This window comes from Mercenaria mercenaria, chromosome 13, assembly GCF_021730395.1.
Source record: "Mercenaria mercenaria strain notata chromosome 13, MADL_Memer_1, whole genome shotgun sequence".
NCBI lineage: Eukaryota > Metazoa > Mollusca > Bivalvia > Venerida > Veneridae > Mercenaria > Mercenaria mercenaria.
In genome coordinates, this window is record NC_069373.1 from 55,076,677 (window position 1) to 55,084,883 (window position 8,207).

Here is an 8,207-nt window from a genome sequence, read left to right on the forward strand (position 1 = left end):
TTCAAACATCTTATTTTAGAAGATAATATTGAAGTGGTTCATAGAGTAATTGAAACATACTTTGACATGACTGAGAGTATATCGATAAGCCAATGCAGTTGCACGAGGGTTGTTCAATAAATACGCATATAGGCTCTATAACTTCGTTCCCTTATTGTGGAATTCAAGTTGTACCTTTGTAACCAGTAATTTACTCGCTGTGAATTGTTATGATAAATAGAGAATTACATCAAACAAAAAATAGTTTATTTAATAACCATAGTAACGCGTTAGCGGTCCAGTTTTACATCACATCATTAATAAATGCAAATAGAATACAAAAGGATCTGCCGTAGCAAATCACCTCAAGATCGTGTTGTCTAGAGAAATAATAACTGTGCAAACAGCGAGCATGGCCTTTATGCTTAACCAAAATTCCCTTCGTACTGCTTTTCTGTGGATGTAAGGGTTCCATGGCCGAGTGGATACGGTAGCTGGAAACGAATCACTGAACCCTCATCGATGCAGACTCGAGCCTTGCTCGAGCGTTGAATTCTTCATTTATTCGAGCTGCCCAGATGGTTTCATTCTCATCCATCAGAGGTTCGTCAAAATCCCGAGACGAACCTCTGATTTATTTCCATCGTTTACTTGGTGAGCATGCGCACTCGTAATTACTATCGGGAGTGGTTTCAGCCAATCAATGTTTGCCATTATTTGGAACTCCGAATTGAAACTTCAAAAAATAAGTAAACAAGATACTTGCTTACGATGGATAAAGGCTGTATTCCATGATTGCGATAAATAAAGATTTATTCCTGTAATTCGACGTTAAGAGATTTACATCAAGAAATAATAATATTCGTCGTAAATGGACATCGTATTCCCTCGATAATATGGGAAGGACGCGGTCACGCTTTTCACGGACGATTTTGATTGGTTCGCTACGATTTGTCGCGAAACGACGCTGATTGGCTGAAACGTTTTACCTGTATTGTAACCAAACCATAAATATCGGCGAAATGTGCCAGAGGTTCATCCGGGGAACCACGGTAGACCTCTGGTATGCGAGAATGAGATGGTTTACGGAAGGTCGGTGGTTCTACGTAGGTGCCCGCCATCGATGAAATAATGCACGGAGGGGCATCTGTGATCATCCTCCACAATAAAAAGCTGGAATGTCGCTATATGACCATAATTGTGCCTGTGTGACGTTAAACCCAACACAATCTGATTGACTATCTGTTGACTCTGGTATAGGGAGTAAGTTTTATTGCCATGAATTGCTTTACGGGACGCTAATATCACATTAAGTTTCTGGCTAACTGACACAGAAATTAGCTTGCCTTTTGTTTAAAATTTCTCGCTATTGACCAAGAAAAAGTTTTCAAATTAGTAAATTATAAATGTTTTCAAAAGAGAGACAATCCTCACGTACATGAAATATTACCTGCAGAAGATTTTTTGCGGATACTTTCGTAAGGACACCTTATCTTTATTTGAACCGAAACATCCATTTTGTTTTAAATTTCGAGACATTTTGATAGTTTTTATAACCAACGCGATAGAAATGAACCTGAATTGATATTCTTATGACACTATTGGAATTGAATTTATTTCATAATTTGAAATAGTACGCATTATCAATTAAGCAATATAAAGCAGTGTATGTTGCTATGCACTTTCAACTGTTAACTTCACAAAATATATGTCTTAAACAAAACTGTTTTAGTCAAAGGCGATTAATTCTAGAAAATACATAACGCGCACGAGTGTATTCATCGTTAAGTCCGCTGTAGTTTTAAAAAGTAATGTATCGGTATCTTAACTCATTCGGCTTTTATATTTGATTTCATAAGACAAGAAAAGAAATATGATAAACATGTGTGTGAAAGAACGATAACACTCTTTATACCTTACATATGTTGAAGATGTGATAATAGTTATGCTGAGCAAATAAAACATGTTTTTTATAATTTTTAAAGATTGAAAATAGCATTTAAGCATACATATAGATATATAAGAATTGATAGATGGCGAATAGGTTAGCTTTTCTGGTGTTCTGTTACCTCCCATAAATAGAATTTTCGTTGTGGAATTTAATATTTCATTGATTTTTTCTCTTCAAAATATATACAAATTAGTTCAAAACATCTTAACAGATTACAGTATTTGGAAATGTTCATTATGCCTTTCATGATAATATTTTGTATTCAGACAAAGTGAACTTAAAACTTTTTAACTTTTTTTTCAAGAATTTTGTTATATTTTGTTATATCAGTGAGTGTTTCATACTTGCCTATATAAAGTGTATAAGGACACATGATGGAGCTGTATCTGACTTATGTAATAACTGCAATATGTCGTTCTGAGAGTTCTGCTTTCAGTTCGATATGAGATTTTTCAATCTTCACAACTGTATATTTTGTAAACATTTATATACTGTAACCTGGTAACTGGTACCGTCGCCTACAAAACATATGACGTTACATTATGACGCCCAGCTAAACGTCGCCAAACCGAACGTTGCCTCGACAAACGTAGCCCGGTGAAAAGGTCGCCAAGTTAAGCTTCGCTCCGACAGATATCGTTATGGCACTCCATTGAATGTGGTTATGGCACCCCGCCAAGTGTCACGACGCCCTGGGACAATGACTTGAGCCTTTCAATTTTTGTCCTCCAAAAGTCGACTTAACATGCTTTTGCGGATGAGGATCCATGGCGTGTTCACACACAAACTTGAAATGTGTTCGTATTGGTGGGAGTGCGTGTATCTAGTGTGCAGATGCGGCCGGTTGTCCGACTTTTTTGGCCAAGGCTGGAAAACTTAGTCTCAGTAATAGTGTATTTCCAACTGATTCCATAATTAAGACAAGAAATTCCGTCGATTTTCTAGCAACAGCGTTTTGATGTGATGAATAGTCTCAAACTGCTTTGATGGGGCATTTACCATACTTAAGAACTTTTATTTCTGTGCCCTTTCCTATCAAATAGCATCATGCCACAGTGTCACATCCGGATAACCCTTGAGCTGCTAGCACATCGTGTATTATGACTTTGTAACGGCTCTCTGTTGAATGGGCGATTTCTCTGTGACCTGGACAGAGAACTTGTGACAGATGCTTTCGTCTTTAAGATATTTTATTGTGACTTAGACTTGGCAATTCTAAGTTCAACCGATTCAATAAGCAAAGATTTTGAAACGGGGTAACCATTCACACGACATAAACTCTTTCGAAGTAAATTTCTCTTATAGCACAAACCGCATCAAAGAAGTCTTTGAAGATTAATCTTCGCTAGGATGATTGATTTGCAAGCTATTTCCAGAAAGGGTAATTTAAAAGAGGTTTTTGTCGTATTTATTGTCATCTTCTCCCACGTCTGTGTTTACCGAATCGGTAAAGTTAGAATTGCAAATTCCGAATTACAATTAAAACGAATGTTACAAACAGAAGCATTTGCCAGACAGACCTTCAAACAGTTAAACATGTTGTTATTAAAGTTTTGACAACCGTTAACATAATTTATTGGCCAGCGAATGGAACCTCATAGAATATATCACGCAATTCAGAAGACTCATTGAATGAATACTGGACTATTACTATGCATAAAATAGAAAATATGGAACTCAAAAGGTCTCAGCAACAAAATTAAAAACGTTGCAGGCTCGGTTTGATTGAGTCTGTTCATTAATGTATTCAACATGTATCGGTCTTTCAGCAAAAAACAGGATACGAGAGTAGTACGGAGCGCAACATCCGGTCAAATAAACCAGTTGTCAACAGTGATGCAGCTGCCAATACTGCATATTATATTATCCTTACATTACTAGAGAATAAGCAGCTGCTGATTGCTCCCATATGTGATGACCTGTCACCCGAACAAAGTCAGAGGTAAACAACAAACACTGTCATCACAGAGGAAGACAATTGCCTTTCGAAGTTACGGAAGGTGTCAGAATTTATCTTGGAGACGTAAAGACAACACAAGAAGAGGCGAACCTGGCTTCACAAATGATTCTTGATGCAAATGAAACTAACCGGAGCGAATCCATCTTAGCTGACGATACGGATGCATTTTCCCGTTCACTACATTTCATGACACAAAACGTGTCTTTTAAGGTTATAATGGAATCGCCTGTTCAAAACAGAGCCGTTATTGACTTATATGCGACGGTTGATGCAAATATGGGCATAACACACGCTCTTCCAGCAGCTTACGCGTTATCTGAATGTGACACTGTGGCATATTGTCATAAAAGTTCTGAAGTATGGTAATTCTCCTCTCAATTTGGTCAATTTGATACTGCTGAAATGTCTACACGATGTTATGTACTTGTGAAAGCATAGACATTTGTTGTAACGAACAAAAACTCGTCAAAGAAGTGGCCGACAAATTGAACATTTCAATACAAAGACGAAGTACAGTCGACAGCGTACATGCGACAACCTGTAATAAGCGATTTTGTTCTTAAATCTCCTAAACGTTTTAACTACATTTTGTATTTAAATCATCCCATTTAACGACTTTTTCATTACGCGACCAGCTACCACATTAATCTAGTTATCGTTATTTTCATGTTATTCTATATACGTTTATATTACATACGTTCTCGTCATGGATGTCAACTTATGTCGAGTCACACTACCATGTATTTTATATACCGTCAAAATTAGAACAATGAGGTATATACGTATTCTAGTTAATATATGTTTTATTTGTCTTTGTATTGCATAAGAAATGTATACATGTATTATTGTTTTAAAACTAGGTAAACCGTCATTACAAAACGATTTTTCAAACTAAAAAATAAAATTAATTTTAGTAACATACAATGTATGTAACGTATTAAACCGTAGAGAACATTAACATCACATTCAGTTGTCTTGAAGTGTGATTATTCGTTAAAATAACTTGATTTCCCTTATTAAATATCTCAAATATAGTCATAATTTAAAAATGATATTATTTCTCAAACATTATGTTATATTGGTACAATGCTAATTTGGTAATTTTGGTAATGTAACGCTGCAATATCAAAATTATACAGAAACATACATCAATACTTAAAAATGTTGTCATGATTTAATTGTGTTCTAGTCATTATAAATTATATATAGAGGAATAACTGCTTTACCTACTTCATTGTGTTATTATTCTTCTGGCCACGCTATACCTACAAGAAAATGTAGTAATATATTGTTAAGTTACCAATGCAGGTCCAATTTGGGATCTACCAGACGATGATATATCAGTTCAAAATAAAGATTCGAATCACGCCATCTTCACTGGTAATATAAATATTATCAACGGGAAAATAAATCTTTATTTTTTCTCTTTCTGGTACTTTTGTAATTCAGTTAAAAATGAAATTGGTGTATGTAATGTCTAGACAATTTTGTTTTGCATCTTGGTGCCAGAGTGAGTAGTATCGAGATGTTTACTATTTTAACTACAATTTATAATTCCACCAGATAGTTAATTTTAATCACAAACAGTTGTTTTATTACCAAACGTTGTTATGTTGGATTATTATTAAACTGAGCTTAAGTGAAGAATTATACATAATTATTTTGCACCTCATAATTACATTGCTTAGACAAATTATAGTTTCATCTAGAGCATGAAAACAATTTCACATTTTAAAACTTTATTTTGTACCTCACTTGAACAAATGAGTTTGTTACCTTAAATGTCCTAAGAACATCCAAAACGTTAAAAACCAGTGGATGCTTTAATCAAAACTACAGTAGATAGTGTTATATGTAAAATACAAATATATAGTCTCATGTATGTATTCTGTTTATCTTGTAACAAAAACAATTTTATGTCTTTAATATATTTAATAGAGTTTTCAAAACATTGTTGGAGTTCGAAACATGGATATACATCATTAATTAAAACAAGATGAATATAGAAAACATTATTTTCATGTTTTACTTTGTTTAGTTAATATTCACATTATTAAGATTCATAGATAGATCATATTACGTTCAACCAGAAAGTCACAGGTTTAAAAACCGGATTAAGCAAAATATATGTGATTTCTTATCAAAAACAGTCTATATACAATAAAAGATAAGGTCAACTTTACATCAGGGTCAATATGTGGTGGCCTCCCTTATAATAAGAGACGTCAGCCACAATTAACATTTTAGTTGGCCTCCATGGCCGAGTGGTTAAGGTCACTGACTTCCTATCACTTGCCCCTCACAGATGTGGGTTCGAAACCCTCTTTCGGATATAGAATTCTTCATGTGAGGAAGCAATCGAGCTAGCCTACGGAAGGTTGCAGGTTCAAAATAGGTGTCCGCCTTTGCCTGAAACAATACCAATCTTATGGCTCTTCCTTCGCTATCAAAAGTTTGAAAAGTTGTCATATGACCTAAATTTTATCGTTTTGACTCTAAACCCTACAAGACAAAAATAATAATCAGAATTTTGAACATCGAGTTTTTCAATGTTTGATTGTAGGTCATTTTGCATGTTGTCGATATTAAAACTTAATACGGATTATAGAACGGAAATATGTGAAAACACTATAATTAAATTTCTTTATAACGGTGAATTAAATCGTTACGTGGTATGTTTGACGGCAGTGATTAATGTACAGCTATGAGAGATTATCAAAGATCAACTAAAGCTAACTGATTTTCATACATAACTAAATTAGTTCTACTGCACATCAAATTATTATTATATGATGATCTCTTTTTGAATATTGTCCCTGCTGCAGGTGTATTTTATTTATTCCAAAAATGGTTCGAAATCACAAAATCATGTTATATTCGGTATTTCTTTAAATCTAAAGAAAATACAAGTAAATGCATGCTTATCTAAAGCAAATAAAATTATATTTTTCTAATTCAATCAATTTAAAAAGGGGCAACTGCGTTTTTGTTAGCAAGTTGTATCACAATGCTAGCGGCCTCGGTGGTAACTTTAAAAGTTATGTTCCAGCAGTTTAGATCTAGTCAGTACGCTTTCTGAGGGGTTGGTTGTAAATGTGACACCTGCCTTTCTAGCCGCTGGCGTTTGCGACTTTGCAATTTTTCGTCGTGTAGAAGACATTTTCCTTGCCTGATAATCAATTATTCAGGCTTTTGACATATTTTATCATTTCATTACATGTAAATGAATTTCACCATAACAGTGTATTTACGGTTAAACATTCGGATCAAAATTGAGTTCAGAATCGTATCGTTATCTTCAAAAACAATATACTTGCGCTCTTTATTGACATTTTCAAAAATGCAGAAGGTTTAAAAGAATAATAAGTAGCTAAAACGAAATTTATATATATTTCAATCGAATAAAATGATATTTCCCAGGTTATGAGAACTTTAACCCGTTTCAAAAATGTTTCCAGTGCAATCCTATTTTTTCTAATTCTTGATTTTGCGTTACATTTTGTTTTAATCTGAAGCTTTTATGGCGTCACCTGTCCTCAATAAGCATTCTTCACAGAACTGTTGATCAGTTTTATCCTTAAAAAAATCTTGATAAAATGAATCCGTTTGAAATAAAACATATTACAGCCAAATTCCAAAGACTTCGCAAAAATTGTCCCATGCAGACAATAATCTATCTTGCTCTTACGAAATAACTTACTAAACTGACAGTTTGTACAAGTGTAGTTATTCAACAGATTCTAATTTTACACCATGTCACAAAGTGTCTGCTAGGAATATGTCATTACTGACATGAAATCTCATGCATAAAATTGGTTTATTATGCAACATTTAAAATTCTCCATTTTACTATACGACCTCATGCCCAAATATAGTGCAATGAGCCATACAGTGGAGAAGTCCTTAATTAAAAATAAATTAAATATATTCTATACTTGACTTATTACATTCAACCTGTTAATTTAAAGTTGTTCCAGCACTTATAAAGTAATAGTGATTGCACTGGCAATGTAATAAAAAAGTGAACGTTTTAATTCCATTATAATCAATTAAATGCTTAACTGTTATTAAGATTCAGTATAGAAATTTTCATTACTGATGTCCCCTAACGAAACAGATTCGAACACAAGTCTTTGAAAATAAATTGTTATTACTCATTTTTCTTAGGAAGTACCGAACCAGTTGATTCAAACATAGCACCTCGTTGAAAAGTCTGATTATAAAGTTTGTTAGTTGTTCTGCGTAGTGGAATTCTCCCTTGCAAAATGAACGTCATGAAATTATATGACAAATACATATTCAACATAGAGGTAACTA